Source organism: Choloepus didactylus, chromosome 6 (genome assembly GCF_015220235.1).
Source record: "Choloepus didactylus isolate mChoDid1 chromosome 6, mChoDid1.pri, whole genome shotgun sequence".
Classification (NCBI taxonomy): domain Eukaryota; kingdom Metazoa; phylum Chordata; class Mammalia; order Pilosa; family Megalonychidae; genus Choloepus; species Choloepus didactylus.
In genome coordinates this window covers 104401388-104421185 of record NC_051312.1, presented here as the reverse complement: position 1 = coordinate 104421185, position 19798 = coordinate 104401388, and the positions used below count along the sequence as shown (strand labels likewise).

At 37.5% G+C, this 19798-nt stretch overlaps 1 pseudogene; it reads right to left on the bottom strand.

The window, feature by feature from the left end:
- Window positions 1-9908: 9908 nt before the first annotated feature.
- LOC119537231 lies at window positions 9909-10884 on the bottom strand (annotated as a pseudogene).
- Window positions 10885-19798: the final 8914 nt, after the last annotated feature.

Sequence of the window (19798 nt, the reverse complement as noted above, 5' to 3'; positions counted from 1 at the left end):
CTAAAAATCCATTAACCACAGTTTGTTTAAACATCTGACTCACAAAGAAGGACACAGAACACCCTGATTGTACTCCCAGGGTATGGGTGTTAAGTGTTCCAGAGAATTTTTACTGCATCTTATATGTCATGGGAGTATTAAACAAATAACTTGTTCACCTGCACTGATGAACCTAGATTCACTGTATGATTTATTCTCTCAGCAGAATCTGTACATGCTACTTCAAGATCTCAGTGGGCTTCTTGCTTAGAAATTCTTGAGTCTCAGTGTTCATGCTGCATGGGGGCTGATTCAACGCTTTCATACACCTACAGTTATATGCCAAAAATAAGATGAAATCACTTGTTTCCTAGGCAACACTTTCATGAACATGCTTAGCGCTCCTTTGAAGGTGTCTTAAATGGCAAACTTTACTATTTGCTATTTTAATATGTTCACTTTTTTAAAGTAACAATCTGTAAACCACGTGCTTTAGCATGCATGGATTGTAAATTTAGGCAACTAAGCTCTGACCAAGTTCTAAATTGGCAAAAAGAGGACCAGGTGTTCTTTTCTGTGTGAACTCTGCAAGGTAGATAAAGGAGGGTAGGGTGGGGGGGGGGGCGAAAGGAAGGACAGAACGAAGGAGGAAAGGAAAAGGAAGGGAAGGAAAGGAAAGAAGGAAAAAGGAAAGAAAGAAAGAGATGTGGAGGACAGGAGGGAGAAGAGCCTACTCATGAATACCTAACCCACGAGATCATTATGAGGAATAAATAAATGATTCTTGACACTTATTACTGACACTTGCTTGATACATGGTGACTTTTTTTTATTAAACTGAAAAAATGTTTCTGTGTCAAGCTTAGGCGAGCACTCAAGTTTTAAATGTACAGAAAACATAGGCTGCAGTATGTCTGAAATGGTATAATTAGGCCTCAGACATCAAAGAAACTAAAGTATTGATAGTTGAAGACAGGCAAATCTTTCCTCTGTTGGCCTAAATTGACACCGGAATTTAGAGACGTACAGTCTGGGAGAATTTCACCCAGTTCTTCCAACTATTAAGCACCTTCTACCTAGAAGGCTTCCACTTAGTATTTTACATTATCTCCTTAAATTCTGACAACCCTGGGAGAAAGTTATCACTGTCCATGTTATAAAGATAAGAAACAGAGGCTCAGAGATTTAAGTCTAGGATCTAGACACCTGCCAGATTCTGGATGTTCAACGATAATTCTGGAAGTCCTCTGCTCTGTCCTTTTCCCTAGGGAACTTGGTTTGACATTTCCATTAAAAAAAAATGTAGTTAAATATTATTTGACCACATATGCTAGATAAATCAAACGATGCCTTATCTGGTATGGTAAGGAATCAATAATATCTGGTAGCCCAGGCTATGAGTAGGAGACAAATCAAAATTACTAGTTGTCCCACTCAGAGACATTCAGAGCTAGGCTAACAACACAATTTGATAAATAAATTTTATACTGATTTCTGCTACTATTATTTCAAACCTGAACCTTTCATAGAGATGTCTTAGAAACACAATAGCTACAGAATAGGCTCATGGAGAACTCCAGGAGAGGGTCATGTTTCTGTCCCCGTGTTTCTTCCTCCATCTTAAGTATCTTCAGAAATAAACCTTAGGAAAGGATGTACTGAAAGAAGGCATGAAAAATAATGAACTGACTCTCAGCTTTCAGCTAGTTACACAAAACTGCAAAATTCTTATTTTGATAAAATTGCATATTTTAGAGGAAGTGGTTCAAAATAAATATTAGTTATCTCCTTGATTTTTTTAAACTATTGATTAAAAGCATATAGTTTATCCTTTCTGGAGTTGGGTGCTGCTGACATTGCATGTGTTTTCATTTAAAGACTGGTTTGGGTAGAGGCATTCAACTGGTTCAAACTTTCCAACTCCCTCCTTTTGTTAGTTGAAGTAAATGTCTCAGTTCTCTTTGACAGTTGGATCCAGTCTCTTAGAGCTACATTGACAAATAAGATGCTCTGGGAGGTTTCACCTGATTAGGCTTTGAAATGGAATATGTTTTTCCTGAAAATGAATTGAACCTTTACTAAATGCCCTTTTTATCGAAATGGGGTGAGGTTAGCATTTTTGGTATTAATTCTCAGAGCCCTCACGTGTCCTGTGGATTAGATGATAAACACTTTCTCTGCCACATGTTCCACACCCATTCATTTACCTCCAGGTGTACAGAAAGATTGTTTTCCAACCTCCCTTGTGATTATATTTGAGCCATTTGACTGAATTCTGGCCAGCGGAATGTGGACAGAATTGATATACATTATATCTAGATCTGGCCATAAAATCCTCACCCTCCTCTTTCCCAGTTCATACACATTCAGAAAATATGTATTAGAAATAACAGTGCTACAAGATGAAGGTACCTGGGCCCTAAATGAGTATGAAGCACAAAAGGCATCATTTCCTGCCCCTCAGCCTCCAACCACCTGCCATCCCTGCTGGCTAAAATGGCTGGTAACATGAGCAGCCAATAAATGCTTAGAGACTAAGGGCTTATCCGTTATGGCAACTAGGGTTAGTTACGCTAACTATAGTTATGTTAACTTGCCTGTGCATTTAAAGTTCAGGCCTCAGAAACAGAAATTTTGATGCTAGCAACATATGATGCTAATACTGTAACATATCTAACTAGTACACTAGAAGAAATATTTCTCTCCATAAATTTACAGAAGTTCTTTTCTCTCTTTTGATGTTATTCTCAATTACAATTTCTTGGTTTCACAGAGATAAGATCTGAAATAGGAATTCTTGAATCAGAGAGAAATTCTTCCTTGGGCCTATATTCCTTGGCCTATATTTCTAGAGGACAGAAACTATATTTTTCTTTTCCTTTTTTTTTTTTTTTTGCCCTACATACCAATCCCATCTCACTCCAATGCATGAACATACCACTCAGCATGGAGTCATGTATATAGTAGTTTTATATTATATGTTTATATGATTAAATTGATGTGAACTTTGATATTGTTGCTAAAGCCATTTAAAGATCTAATTTATAGTTTTTCTGACATTATTTGAGTACATTGGTGAAAAATACTCCAAAGCATCATCTGCTAGATTTTAATGAATGAAGTTAAGAAGCCCCCATTGCACATTCTTTACCATTTATGGTGCCTACATGTGTTGTCTACATTGTCCCCTGTGGTTACTTACAGATGAATAAAACAAACAAGCAAAGGCAAACAAATAAAGAAAAAAACCACCTCCAGAAAGTGTTGAGAAATGCTACAACTGATCAATCCTGGTTTTGTATCCCAGAAAAACATCTAAAATTTGATCCATTCCTGTGAGTGTGAACCTTTGTAAGTCAGACATTTTTGATGAGGTTGCTTCAGTTAAGATGTGGCCCAAGCGAATCAGGATGGGTTTAATCCCATTACTGAAGGCTTTATAGGGAAGTCCACAAAGACAGAAAACCAAAGGGAGCATCCAGAAGATGCAAGTCAACGGAACTGAGAAGCCAGGAGACACTGCCAAGAAAAGCCCAGGACCGAGGATTGCCAGCAGCCATCCCCAGAATGCCACAGTCATCTGGGAGAAAGCATCGCCTTGATGATGCCTTGGATTTTGGCCTTCTGCTAGCCTCAAAACTATGAGCCAATAAATTCCCATTGTTTAAGCTAGCTCATTGCATGTCAAGTTGGACAGAAGACTGAAAATGTTGATGATCTCTTCTCAAGTCTAGTTTTCTATTACTCAAAGGTTCTGAGGGGCATGGATCTTTTGAGAGATCTTCTAATATGCTTATTCCTCAGAGTTTAAGCTGACCTTTATGGTTATATATATATAATATATAATATATATATCTGTATATATATGTCTGTATATGTACATGTATATATTAAATGTGTATATTATGTATGTGTCTGTATATGTATATATTTGTATATATATATGATCCAAAAAACAGTTTTCTTTGTTTTTATTTAAATTTTTCTAGAGCTCCTTCTCCATACTTCCAAGAAATAGCACATATTGTTAAAGAAATAAAGTTGACCAACCCCATTCCTTATTTTTCCTTCTATGATGAGACTTAGCCAGACTGATATCCTTGTCATCTCCCACAAGGAATTTGTTATTGCCTTCCTTTGTGCATTATCTCTCTGCCCTTTCCAAGTCACTTTTCACTGCTCCTTCAGAAGATAAGAAAATATTTTCTGAAAAACTTCATGCCACCTTAATCTATTAATTAGATCTATAATTTACCTATATCATTTAGATTCCTCTGTATGTTTCTCAGATTGGAGCCTTGCTCAGATTAAATGTGTAATGAATGTTTACTGAATTATTTCAAATCTATTTCAAAAAAATTATCTCATGCAGATCTGATCCTGAAAACTTTGAGTGTAAAAATTATGTTTATATAGCTTGGTTCTTACTACATGCCTCAATACAGTACTCTATGGATTGTGTATAATTCATTTATTTAACATTGTACTGGATTCTGGGAGATATAATAATGAGCCAGAGTTATATTTTTCCTCATGGTGTTTACTCCAGCAGTAGGAACATACATAAGTAAATAATATAAATGCTTATTTAATTTCAATTTTAGTAATGGTTGCAAAGGTAACAAATAGAGCATAATGAGAATGTTTGACAGCAAGACTTCTCCTGGCCTGAAGAACTAAGAATGGTTCCCCTGATCAAGTAATAGTTGAAGCTGAGACAGAAAGGAAGAGTAGGAGTGAATAAGTAAATATTTTTTGCCTTACTTCAGTGTTGTTCACCAAATCTCTATACACAACTTCAATTATTTGGTGACAGTCATGTTATTATTTTATTGGTGAACCTACCAGGGGCATCAAATAGTTTTTAAATTAAAAATAATGACATCAGGATGAAAACTGGAATGCTGTACAGGAACACAATGTAATAATTCTTTCGTTAACAAAGAACTTTCAACAAAGACCAAATGATTTATTTACCCTGTTTTCTAGTGAATGGAAAGAAAAATGCTGTATATGGCAAGCATCCTGCTTGTCCTATAGGAAATGTTTGGCAATTCGAATAAGAAAATGAATGTGAAAGAGCCATGGAAAGGATAAAACACAAGGTAAGTGACTGTTACATCGGTGGCACTCTTTTCTAATTCCTGAGTAATTTAAATGTACAAACATGAGAATTTAGGAATGTTTCACAAGAATATTTTAAGGAAGGGTTCTAAGTAAAAAACAGAAAAGAAAGAAAAAAAAGAAAAAGAAAAAAGAAAAAAAACTCCAAAATTAACAAATAGAAAAGATAAGCAGTGGATAATTTGGAGGACTTCATTAAAGTTATAAATAATAAAAAAGTTTGTGCTGCTGATGTCATAGCTGACATCATAGTTTATAGTGTTTTGTTAAATGCAATATATGAATATCGATGCAAAAATTCTAAGTAAAAGTTTAATTGACAGAATCCAGAAAAATAGTTGAATTATAATAAATTGTTAGTAAATGAGGTTTACTCCAGAAATGAAGGAATGTTCTTTAAACAGGTAAACTGTTACTTAATCTCACCAAAAAGTAAAAATCATGGATCATTTCCAAAAAATGCATTAAAAAATTGTCAGAATTCAGCATTTATTCTTGATAAAATATCAATAGAGGGAGATGCATCACACTTACTGGAAACAATAGCATTCCACTTAAAATCAGAAATAAAACAAGGACACTCTTTATAACCATTATTATGTAACATCATGAATGAGATATTAAACAACACAATTAGACAAAGGAAAGAAATAAGAGGTATAAAAATTAGAAAGAAAATAGAATTGTCATTCTCTGGAGATCGTATGATTGTTTCCATGAAACCAAATCAATTTTTCAGAAATTTTCAGAATTGAATAAAAATATTTACAAATGATAAGATAATTTATTAAGCTGAAAATTAATTTACAGAAATCAATTAGTTTCAGACAAAGGACACTTAGACAAATATAATAAAAAGAAAGACCCATCACAAATAAAAGAAAGGAAGCCTACTTAGGAACAAACCAAGAGGGACTCAAAAAAGAAAACTTTAGAGTGTAACTGAGGGACACAGAAGTTTTTTGAGGGGAAGGCAAGTCATTATTTGAGATAGGAAGTCTCAAAATATAAAGATGGCAATTCTGTCTTAGTTGCTTAAAATTTTTATGTAAGGCACTGAAACTGCTTTAGGATTGTAAGGGCTGGGTCTAGGAGACATTATTTTTTTGAAAAGTAACAATCAGGAATAGCCAGGTAAATTCTGAAAAGATATATGGTAAGGGATTAATTTTGTCAGATATTAGCAGAAAACTTCTCCAAAAATATGGCAATTATGCTGTATGGTAGAGGTAAATGAGTACAATAACAATGACGAATATCAAGTCTAGAATAGGGTTTCTTAATCTTAGCACTGCTGACAATTTGTGGCTCATAATTCTTTGTTGTGGAGTGCTGTTCTATGCACTGTAAAATGCTCTTAACAACATCTTTGGCCTCTACCCCACTAAATTCCAGTAACCACTATACCACCTCCACCACCAGTTTTTTTAAAACTTTTTATTTTGAAATAATTCCAAAGTTACAGGACAGTTTTAAAAAATAATACAAATTCCAACAGACAACTCCAACATAGTCTCCCCCCAATTTCCCAGATCCACCAACTTTTAATGTTTTGCCATATTTGCTGTATCATTCAGTCTATCCTTCTGTCTTTCCAACAATTTATCTATTTTCGAAACATTCCAGAGTAAGTTGTATACATCATGTTCCATGAACACCTAATACTTCCATGTACATTTCCTAAGAACAAGGATACCCACTTATGTAACCACCTGAAATACAGTTACCAAGTTCAAAACATTTAATATTTATATAGAGCATACAGTCTAAATTCCAATTTTTCATATGTCCCAATAATTTCCTTTTGGGCATTTTCTCCTCCCTTGTCCTGGTAACCTGTACTCTACTTTCTGTCTCCATGAATTTGCATACTTCAGCCATTTCATTTAGGTGGTGTCTATATAATACCAATCCCTTTGTGTCTGACTTATTTACTCAGTATGGTGTTTTCAAGCTTCATCCATGTTGTAACATGTATCAGAACTTTTTAGAGATAAATAGTATTCCATTGTATGTGTATAATGCATTTTGTTTCTCCATTCATCTGCTGATGAACCTTTGGGTTGTTTCTACCTCCTGGCAACTGTGAATAATACTGTTTTGAATATTGGTGTACACGTATCTGTCTAAGTCCCTGCTTTCAATTCTTTTGGGTATATACTTAGAAGTGGGACTGCTGTGTCATATGGTAGTTTCATGTTAAACTTTTTGAGGAACTGTTGGACTATTTTCCATAGCAGCTGCACCATTTTACCTTCCCACCAACACTGTACTAAGCCTCCCATTTCTCTGCATCCTCTCCAGTACTTGTTACTTACTATTAAAAATAAATAATGCCCATTCTGGTGGGTATGAGGTTTATCTCATTTTGGTTTTCATTTGCAGTTCCCTAATGGTCATTTGTATGTCTTCTTTGGAGAAATCTGTTCAAGTTCTTTGCCCATTTTTGTGGTGAATCTTTAGAATCCCTTTTCATGCCTTTCCATATATATTTTCCCAGTATTTTCTTGGTGGTTACCATGAACCTTAAATTCAACATCCTAAACTCATTTGGTTTGATATCAACCTAACTTCAATAGTATTCACATGCTATGTTTTTATATCTTTCCCAACTTTATATAGATCTTTTTTGCAAATTGCATATTTATATAAGTAAAAAGTCATAGATTTATCATTATTTTTTATGTATTTGCATTTTAGATCCTGTAGGAAGTAAAAAGTGGGGTTACAAAGCAAAAATACAATGGTACTAGCAATTATATTTACCCATGTTATATCCATTACCAGAGATCTTTATTTCTTCATACAACTTCAATCTCTTGTCTAGTGTTCTTTCCTTTTGACCTAAAGACCTCCCTTTAACATTTCTTGTAGGACTAGCCTGGTGATGAGCTCCCTCAGCTTTTGTTTACCTGAAAATGTCTTGATCTTTCCTTCAGTTTTAAAAGACAGTTTTTCTGGATATATAATTCTTGGTTGACATTTTTTTGCTTGCTCTCACAAAGCAAAACTAGTATGTTCAATGGTGTCCCACAAGTCTCTCAGGCTCTGTTCAATTTTCTTCATTCAGTTTTCTTTCAATTCCTGAGAATAAATAATTTCAATTGTCTTATCTTCAAGTTCATTAATTCTTTCTTCTGTCACCTCCAATCTGCTGTTGGTCTCCTAAAGGGATTTTTAAATTTTTTAATTGTGAACTTCAGCTCTGTTTTCTTGGTATCTATCTCTTTATTAACATTCTCCTTGTGTTCATGTAACACTTTCTTGATTTGCTTTAATTCTTTATGCATGTTTTCCCTTTGGTTCTTTGAATATACTTAGGATCTTTTAAAAATGTTGTTGTCTTGTAATCTATGCTCTGGTCTTCCTCATTGATGATTTCTAATTCTTTAACCTGCTCCTTTGCATGAGTCATCATTTCCTGTTTATTGGTATATTTTGTAATCTTTTGTTACGACCTGAACATTTTGATATTTTAATGTATTTTCTCTGCAATTTAGATAGCAAGGCATTTGTTTCTTAAGCTTGTGTTAGTAGTGTTATGGTAGAGATTTCCTCAAATACTAGGAAAGAAAAAAGAAAAAGAACCAACTTTCCTCAGTTTTGACAGATTGTCCTTTGTGAATAATCTCCTTCAGAACTTATCTGCCCTAACAATAAATTTAGAGAATAACCCAAGACAAAACTGTAGGCATCTCTCTGATCTTTTCTGCTTTTGCATCTTGTCCCTGGTCATGTGCACTTGGCCCTAGGAATTCCCCTATTTACAAAGATCTGAATGTTCTTTCTTCCTCGGGAAACAGTGCTTCCTTACAATCCCAGGAACTGCACTGTATGTTCCATAGCCAGCAAACCTTCCCAGGCAGCTGTGATTTGACTGCTCTTCTATAGCAGCAGTCTGTGTGAGAGCTCTGTGAGCTGCCTTTTGCACACAGGGCAAGTTCTGGGATAGGTAAGCCTGTGATGAATGCTCTGGTTCACTCCTTCAGGCCGCCACTAGAGACACTGATGCAGGCATACACGCTCCCAGTATGTACATGAGGGTTATCCTGCTCCCTCCAGAAATGAGGCCAAGTCCCTGCACTGGGAGAACAGACAGGCTGTGTGCTGAGCTAATGAGGAGATGTGGGAAGGCCAGACAGGATGCCAAGAGACCCTACCATTTTTTAAGTTGCCTTTCTCTTGATTTGACACTTCCCATTATTGCACCCTTTTAACTGTTTCCTTTGAGAAAGCTGATTCTTGCAGCTCTTGCTTTTTTTTTTTTTTTCACACTTTCAAATCAATTTTTATTTTCTTTTTTCCTCCTCAACATACAGAGCCTCAGGATCTCCACACAACCACATTTGTTGCAGCTATAAAGTCACTTGATGTTGGTCAGGTACCATTTATTCTTTTATCATTTTATCCCTAAAACTTGTTGGCATCAAAATGCAACAGTTAACCGGTGTTAAATCCATACAATATTTACAGAGCACAGCACATTAAGCTTTAGACACCTGACAAGCCACATAAAAACAGGACAAGACTCCCATTCTACATGTTCTGGATCAGGTATTTACCAGTCCCCAATATGGCATCTTTACATTGGTTCAAAGGGCAGCAGAGGCAACAGGCAGTTACTTTGGAGGACATTGAACATCATGATCTGGAAGCACATTATGATGTTACCCCAGTGTCATGTACCACCACACCTTTCTTCAAGGTGGTCTCATAATTCTAGAATGGCATGTCCAACTGATACTGAATGAAGACAAGACAGCATGAAATTTACTCTGTGGAAATATCCTACTAATACTATGCATTCACTGTGATTTGAACACACCTTGTCCCAGAAATCTGTCGCGATCATCCTGGCTTTTTAGGTTGGGTGACCCATCAATCTTGCACACAACTGTCATCTCTTTCTTGGTACTGTTAGAGCTAAAGACTGGCTGGACAAAAACTACTGGCTGTAAATATCCCACATGCAATCTTTTTCCATAATATGGAAAATATTTTAAGTCTACAATTCCACTGTGAGGATAAGTTGATAAAACTGCAGTGTTTCCGTCCTTAGGAACACACATTATCCTTGGTTCTCCTTCAGGCTTTAATCCAATTATTCTGTTCATTTTCACAAGAACTACAAGGTTTTCCTTTGGAACAGCCAAAATCAGGGTCTCTCATACCACTTCATTCTTCAAGTAAGTGAACAGGAAACTGACGTGTGAAAATCTGGGCCATTCTGTTCAAAAAGTGCTCCCTCAGGACAGACTGCAAAATTCTTCTGTTCTTCTAAATCATATGGCTCTAGAAAATTAGTAAGGTCTTCAATGTATGCTTTATAGGAACCTGAATCAGATAAACTGTACATTCCAATGCAGTAAATGGTTTTGGATAAACCATAAGTCCTGCACTTCCTAGTAAGGCTTGAGTGCCTTACCAAAGGTGAATTGTCTATAGACGTGAGGGGTCTATTTCTGAACACTCAATTTGATTCCATTGGTTGGTATATCTATCCTTATGTCAGTGCCATGATGTTTTGACCACTGCAGCTTTGTAATATGTTTCAAAGTCAGGTAGTGATGAGACCTACTTCATCATTCAAAATCTGAAGCATAACCCACATTGTGAATGTGAAGAGTGCAGCCAGGAACCCATAGAAGACTAGATAGAAGAGCAAGATCAAACCCCAGCTCTTGGCGGTACGCCCCAGAAACTTTTTGGTGGTCAGGTTGTAGACAAAGAGCTTCCACTCAGCCAGGCTCTCTTTAAGGACTTCTTGTCTTTCTTCATCATGGTGCGTGTGAGGACTGGGAGGTGAGCATTGGCCCCGGGGATGGAAGCCGCGAAGAGCATGGAGGTGCGTCCCGGCTCAGGTGGGCAGCCTCTCTTGTTTGTTTCTTAAAGCTTCTGTGCAGGGTTGAAGCCCTGGAGTGCCTCTGCCCACCTTGATGGCTGGAATCTATCCACCAGTTTTAACAATCAAAAATGCTCCAGATATTGCCAATTGTCCCTGAGGAGTAAAGCCTTAACCCACCTCCAGTTGAGAATTGCTGATATAAAAATAGATACAAATATCATTGTGCAGTTACTATAAGATAAAGGTGGCCATTGAAATCAGTAGAGAAAAGTTAGATTATTTGATTTTGTGGTTGGGACAACTGGATGGCCTTCTGGCCTAAATGAAGTTCGGATCTATACTTCAAAATTTATAAGAAAATTAATTCTGATAATTCAAAAAAATAAATTAAAAATAAAAACAGAAAGTAAATCATAAAGGTACTAGAAGAAAATACAGGAGAGGTTTGATTTTTAAATAATCTTTATACAAGTGACTCAAAAATCCTGAAGGCGCATGAAAAAAATTGGTAATTTTGATCCAAAATATATAAAAAAAAATTCAATCAGCATAATAAAGTAAAAAAATTAATGAAAAAAATAGAAAAATAATTGTAACTCACTTCACAAAGAGCTACATTCTTTATTATAAAAAGAATCTCTACAATCAACAAGGAAAGCCTAAGAATGCAAAATAAAGATAGCAAAGGATAGGTATGGTTTACAGAAAAAGAAGTACAACTGGTTCTTAAGCATGTGAAATGCGATTTTTCATTATTTTGCCTTATTCATAATAAAAAGAAATGCAAATTCAAATCATACCGACATAGAATTTTTCTCATATTTGCAAAGATCAAAAGTGTGATGGCATACTATGCTGGTGAGCATGTGAGGAAATAATCCTTGCATACATTTCAGCTGAAGTATCTAAAACAACTTCCGTGGAGGGAATTTTGGGGATATCTGCCAAAATAACAACTGAAAGCATTCTTTGGATATATTGCATATATATATTCACAGTTGTGTAAAACGATGTATTTAATATTTGTTATAGAATTGTTGATAACAGCAAAAGTTTGGAACTAATTATTTAGAGGCAGTGGTTAAAAAATTATAGTACACCATTACAACTTTTCTAATTAATAAATAAATATGTGTTTTTAAAAAGGGCCTACAAGGTTCCTTTGCCTGAGTGTCTGCATGTTGCCTCATCTTTGAAGGAAGTTTTGCTGGGTAACATTTTCTTTCTAAAGATATAGCCATTTTTTAAAATAAACTTTTATTGAAGTATAACAAACAAACAAAAAAGTTATAGTACATCAAGACAAAAGACTTTTTGCAGACTTGAAAAAAGAATTAAGCAGGCTTATTTTTGATAATAAAAAAGCATGTGTTTAACATGCTGCATATAAAAATAAAAATAAGGAACACATATACATTTCAGATATATCTGAAATAACATACGAAACTAGTAATGGTGGCTATGCCTAGGAATAGGAGAAATATTTTCATTCATTACCCTATTGTGCCTTTTAAATGATGTAACGTGCACTTAGAGCATTCAAAAATGAATAAAATACATGTTTAAACTGCAACAGAGAACACAGGAAAGAAAGAAGCCATTCTCTTAAGGCAGCTGAGATCTTTTGGCAGATACGAGACTCACAGCTGCTTATCAACACTCCAGGTCCACAGTTTGGCAACCATGATCTCCATGGATACATAACACTTCAAACGTAAACTCAGATGTCATCAACCTGGAGATGTAAACAGCTGCTGAAAACTTCTCCCCAGAGATTCGGTGAAAAAAAACGACAATTCTCACTTGTTCAGAACTCTGGAAGAAGGTAGAGACTGGAGAAGGAACTCACAAATGCTGAATCGAAGAAACAGAAAAGTATCAGGTAGGAAACTTCCATCCCGGACCAACTGGTCCTCTCCCGTCCACCTCACTCAGTCCCGCACAGCTCAGAAAGTGCAGAGAAACAGCAGCCGGATCCCTCCCACCTCTGGCTGGGGACACAGACTATCAAGTCTCTCACAGCAGTGAGAGAGACCCCCACCTATATCCAGACACAGAGACCCAAGCTCACAGGGAGCCACAGCAGGACTTAGGCTGTGGGGGAGGGTGGAAAACTAAAGGGCAACAAGGAGGAATTTCCAAAATGGAGGATTAGGGAGGGAACTGCAAAATCTTCTTTAAAAGCAGAAAGTAGCCAGGCAGAAAATACCCAAATCAACTGTGTGGGGGCCTGTGGGACAAGGGAGGACATTTCAGGGGAGGTCAGTGAGGGATGAGTCTGAGAAAACGTAGACAGAGACTGTGTTTCCAGTCCTGGGTCCTAGTGCCCATCCTCCACTATTGAGGGAAACAGTGGCAGGTGGTCTGATCCTTGCCTGGGGGACAGCTGCAACTGGGGCAGCTGGGGAAGTCCTCTGCTGCAAGTAAAATGGGGGAAACAGCCCCACCTTGAGCCATATTTTGGCCAGTGAATTGAGTGCACAGGAACCCCACAGTTTCAGTCCCATCTAGTCAGATGCAGCCTGGGTTCCAGGAGTAAACAGCTTCTGAGGGTGATTAAGTCCCTGAACAGCATCATCTGCTGGGCAGGCTGAAAAGTGCAGGGAAATTGCATGGCTTTTCAGAGCTTCTCTAAACCCTATCCCAGGCCCATTGGCATTGGTCTATAGCAGAAAACTCCTTAGCCAGCTGCTGGCTTGGGAAGTAGAACATCTCAGTTCCTCAGCCCAAGGTCTTTCCATGTGGGAACCTGGAAATCACCAGACACATTGTGTCCAAAGGCAGGGTCTCAGCCAAAGTGCACAGTGCCCACTTCCTTCCCCCAGAGTTGGAAGCTTCCAGTGCATATGGAGAACTGTGGCCTTAACTGGATTGTTCCCTGGGGTCCCTGCCCAGAGGGCTGCCACAGTCAGGGGGAGGCAGGATTGTGGGGAAGAGGTGGCCCAAGCACATCATGTTCTGGAAAGATAGGGAAAGTGCAGCCTGGCAAACTGCTTTTCTGCCAAGCCCCTAATGGTCTTCCAAAAAGGATTGAATCTCCTGTCTGAGGCCTCAGCCCTTTTTTGACTGGGAATTACTGACAAACCAAGTGCAAAGAGAGACATTTAATGCAAACCCAAGTGACTACAAAATCTTAGACAAGCAAGGGAAATCAACTTTCAAAATAACCTTTTCAAGATAATCAAATGCCAAGAAATCAGGAAAAAATCACAAAGCACATGAAGAAGCAAGAAGATATGAGCAAGTCAAATGACCAAATTAAAAAACTGAAGGAGACACAGAATTTGGAACAACTAATCAAAGATGTTCATACAGATCTCCTAAATAATTTCCATGAGTTGGCTAAAGAGATAAAGAATACCAAGAAGACACTAGAAGAGCATAAAAAATAAGTTGAAAGAATAAACAGAAAAATAGCACATCTTATGGGAATGAAAGATACTGTAGACAAATTAAAAATATATTAAAGAGGTGGGGCATGATGGTGGTATAGAGAGGTGTAGAATTTAGTTAGTCCTTTAGAGCAACTAGTAAACAGCCAGGAACAACTAGTAAATAGTCTGGAACAACTGTTGGGGGATATCTGTGACTGTTCACACATCGTACACCAGTAAGGAATGGGTGGAATGGCTGAAATCACAGCATAAAACCTGTAAGTAAAACTGTGGAGCCAGCATCCTCCCCTCCCCATGGCACGGCAGGCTGGATTGTAAAACTTTGCTGTGGGAGAAAGAAGCAGTCCCTGCCAGGAGCAAGGAATGTAGCTCAAGAAAACTCCCAATTGTGGTTTTAATTTAACAAATTTGGATGATTGAATACGGACTATGAGCACAGATAATCCCTGAGCAAGCAGGAATCTGAGGTTCCTCCTGGCAGAAAGAAGGAAGGGCTGAAGAGAAAAAATACTTACAGTATTCTGGATGAGCTCATAATACTGGAAAATGGCTGTGTCATAAGAAAAGGGACACGGAGAACTGGGTACAAACACAAGTTGAGTGGTGAAACTGAGGGACTGGGGGCTGGTGCTGAGAAGGGACTTTTGCTCTTTTTCCTTTTTTCCCCCTCTCATTCTAAGCAGCTCATTAGAGAAAGCCTTAGGCATTTTTGATTGTCAGTGCTGAACTAGGCAGGGGTGGCGTTAAAAGAGTCAGAGAGACAAAGGAGGAATTCAAATGAGGACAACTCCTTTGAGGATGTATCTTCCCTAAGAAAAAGTGGGGCAGGGCCAAGCTGAAATAGCAGCCCTCCCTCAGAGAACTCAGACCCCAGAGCTTGGGGGTGGGGGGCCAGAAACAACTTAAGTGTGGCTTCTGACACCCTCAGCCCTTGGCCAGGACAGGATCCACTGTGAATTAAAGGGACCATAACTCTTTATGCTGGTGGGAGCTGCAGGCTGACAAACACCACCTACTGGGCAGGATAGGAAAAGCAGAGTCTAGAGGCCTCATGGGAAAGTTGGAAAATCTGCTCCTCAGAGAAACTTGGTACTGATTACCACTTCTTCCTGAGACGTGGGCCCATCTGGTCTGGGAAAATCTGATTGGGGTAATCAAGGAAACCAGATACCTAGACAGCAAAAGATTTTGAGTCACCTTAAGGAAAATGAATATATGGCCCAGTCAAAGGATCAAACTTTCACTTCAACTAAGATACAGGAATTGAAACAACTAATTATTAATCAAACAAATCTTCTAAATCAATCCAAAAATCAAATCAACAAGTTGAGGGAAGATATGACAAAAGAGATTAAGGATATAAAGAAGACATTGGGTAAGCATAAGAAAGAACTCGAAAGTGTGAAAAAACAATTTGCAGAATTTATGGGAATGAAAGGCACAATATAAGAGATAAAAAAAAAACACAGTGGAGACATACAACAGCAGATTTGAAGAGGCAGAAGAAAAGATTCATGAACTGGAAGACAGGACATCTGAAATCCTACACACAAAAGAACAGATAGGGAAAAGAATGGAAAAATATGAGCAGCATTGTAGGAAATTGTGTGACAACATGAAATACATGAATGGACATGTCATAGGTGTCCCAGAAGGAGAAGAGAAGGGAAAAGGGGCAGAAACAATAATGGAGGAAATAATCACTGAAAATTTCCCATCTCTTAAGAATGACATAAAATTATTGATCCAAGAAGCGCAGTGCACACCAAACAGGATAGATCTAAATATATCTACACCAAGACACTTAATGATCAGATTATCAAATATGAAAGACAATGAGATAATTCTGAAAGCAGCAAGAGAAAAGTGATCCATCACATACAAGGAAAGCTCAATAAGACTATGTGCAGATTTCTCTGCAGAAACCACAGAGGAAAGAAGGCAGTGGTATAATATATTTAAGATACTGAAGGAGAGGAACTGCCAACCAAGAATTCTATATCCAGCAAAGCTGTCCTTCAAAAATAAGGGAGAGTTTAAAATATTCTCAGACAGACAGTGAGAGAGTTTGTGAACAAGATACCTGTTGTACAGGAAATATTAAAGGGAGCACTAAAGATAGGAAAAGGCAGGAGAGAGAGGTTTGGAGCACAATATTGGGTGATGGTAGTGCAATAATGTAAGTACACTGAACAAAGATGACTGTGAGTAAGGTTGAGGGAGGAAGGTTAGGGGTATGTAGGATGACAAGGGGAAGTATAGAAGATAAAGACTGGGACTATATAACTTAGTGAAACCTAAAGTGGTCAATGACTGTGATTAAATATACAAATATGTTTTTACATGTGGGAGAACAAATGAACATCAACTTTGCAAGGTGTTATAAATGGGGTGGTATTCGAGAAAAAAATACAATCAATGCAAACTAGAGTTTATAGTTAACAGTAACATTGTAATATGCTTCCACTAATTGTAACAAAGGCAGTATCCCAAAGTTAAATGTCTATAAGAGGGTGATATAAGTGAGGGGTAAGGCACTCTTGGGGTTGGTGGTGTTGTCTGACTTTTTATTGTGTTTAATTTTAATTTTATTTTTTCTTTTGTTGCTTTTTAGTTGCCACTTCTTTATTTCTTTTTCTTTTTCCTTTTTCCATTTTTTTTGCCTCTTCCTCTTTCTTTGTGGAAGAAATGGAAGTGTCCTTTTATAGATAATGGTGGTGAATGCATAACTATGTGATCAAACAGGGAACCATTGATTGTTTACTTAGAATGGAATGTATTGTGTGTGAATAAAATCATGTAAAAATAAAGAGGGATACAAGTGCTGGAGAAAATGTGGAGAAAGGGATATACCTAATCACCACTGGTGGGGAAGTAGAATGGTGCAGCCCATCTGGAGGGCAGTGTGGTGGTTCCACAGGAAGCTAAGCATGGGGTTGCCATATGGTCCTGCAACTTGGTTATTGTGTATACACTTGAAAGAAATGAAAAGAAGGACATGAAGGTACATTTGCACAGTGGCATTTATGGTGTCAGTATTCATGACTTGCAGTGGATGGAGGTAACCTAAGGGTACATTGACTGATAAATGGAATGGCAAACTGTGAATGGAATATTGAGTTGCTACAAGAAGGAGTGAAGTTGTGAGGTGAGTGGACATTGAGGACACTATGTTGAGTGAAATAAACCAGAAATGAAAAGAAAAATGCTATAATGCCTCACTAATATGGACTAAATATAACGTGCAAACTCTGAGAATTGAGTCTAAGAGCAAAGTTTATCAGGGGAAGGCTTATTGTAAAGGTTCCTAGATTGTAAGCTCTTACAGCAGTTACATCTATTCCTGAGTTGTAATGGTTATTTCTAAATTCTGAGATGCTAAGCTCTTTGGGTATAACCTGTTCAGTGTCTGGAACTTTGGGTATCTATGTGACACCTGAGACTCAGAGCCAGAGTCTGGAAGCTAGGAATGTAAGCATTACCCCATACAGCAAATGTTAAAGAGTCTGAAAGAAGAGGTCTAACTTCAATTAGAGATATGAATGAAATGGACTTGGTTAGGACTAAGGTAAATCAGACTGAAGGGGAAAGGATGATATTGATGGTGTTTTTGAAGCTTCATCATCTGTGTGGACCAAAGGAAGAGATGTTTATTATGTGAAAAATCTGTATTTTTTTGTAACACATTATATAATTTGAAGTGTATAGTCACTTTATTCAAACAACATAATTACATGGAGCATTGATTGGGGAGTGAGTCTGGTTGGTTTGTGCAAGTTAGTGTGAAGCCCCAATACATCCCAGAATAATTCTGGCAGAGAATAAAAATATATTTGTAATGCCTCCTTGAGGGTCTGGGGAAAAATGTGTAAATATTAAATTTCTCCACCTGGGGAATTAATGATATTCTCATAAGCATTGGGGGCTACCAAATTAGAAGACCAAGCCCTTGATCTTGGGACTTGCCCTTATGAAGTTTGTTACTACAAGGGAGAGGCTAAGCCTACTTAAAACTGTGCCTAAGAAACACCCCCAGAGAACCTCTTTGTTGCTCAGATGTGGCCTCTCTCTCTATCTGTGGTTAAATTTGCTGCCTTCTCTGCTGAGTGGGATGTGACTCCCAGGGGGGTGGATATCCCTGGCAATGTGGGACTGCTTTGCGGGGGAGCTTGGCTCTGGCATTGTCGGATTGAGAAAACATTCTTGGACCAAAAGGGGGAAGAGAAATGAAACAAAATAAAGTTTCAGTGGCTGAGAGATCTCAAATATAGTCTAGATGTCATTCTGGAGGTTATTCTAATGCATTATATAGATATCCCTTCTTAGTCTTTAGTATATTGGAATAGCTAGGAGGGAATACCTGAAACTGCTGAACTGCAAGTCGGTAGCCTTGATTCTTGAAGAAGATTGTATAACTATAGAGTTTACACAATGTGACTGTGATTATCAAAACTTTGTGGCTCCCACTCCCTTAATACAGTGTTTGGACAGATTACTAGAAAAATGAGGACAATAGGTAAATGAATAATAGGGAGGGATGGGGGGATGTGATGTTTTGGGTGCTCTTTTTGACTTTAACTTTCATTCCTATTCTTTTTTGTGTATGGTAATGAGAATGTTAAAAACTTGAATGTGGTGATGAATGCACAACTCTATAATGATGCTGTGAACAATTGATTGTACACCAGGGATGACTTTATGGTATGTGAATACATCTCAATGAAATTGAATTGAAACAAAACTATATATATGGACACACACAGCAGATATGAAAGGCAGAGAAAGAATAAGTGAACTAGAGGATAGACAACTGAACTTGAATGCACAAAAGAACAAATGGTGAAACAGATGGAAAAATTTAAATTGGATCTCAGAAATGATTGACAACATGAAGTGCACAAATATAAGAATCATTGGTGTCCAAGAAGGAAAAGAGAAGAGTAAAGGGCTAGGAAGATTATTTGAGGAGATAATTGGGGAAAACTTCCCAACCCTTATAAAAGTCATAAATATGTAAATGAAAGACTCCAAATGAACTCCAAATAGAATAAATCCAAATAGACCCACCCAAAGATACATACTAATCAGACTGTCAAATGATGAAGAGAAGGAGTCCTGAAAGCAGCAAGAAAATAGTGAATCACTGCATATAAGGGAAGCCACAAAAGACTAAGTGCTAAGTACTTATTGGGCACCACAAAGGCAAGAAGGCAGTGGTACAGTATGTTTCAGATTCTGAAAGGAAAAAATTGCCAGCTGTTCTGGTTTGCTAATGCTGCTATTATGCAAAACACCAGAAATGGATTGGCTTTTATCAAGGGGATTTATTTAGTTACAAAGTTACAGTCTTAAGGCCAATTAAGTGTCCAAGGTAGGGCATCAACAATAGGGTACCTTCACTGGAGAAAGGCCATTGGCATCTGGAAAACCTCTGTTAGCTGGGAAGGCACAAGGC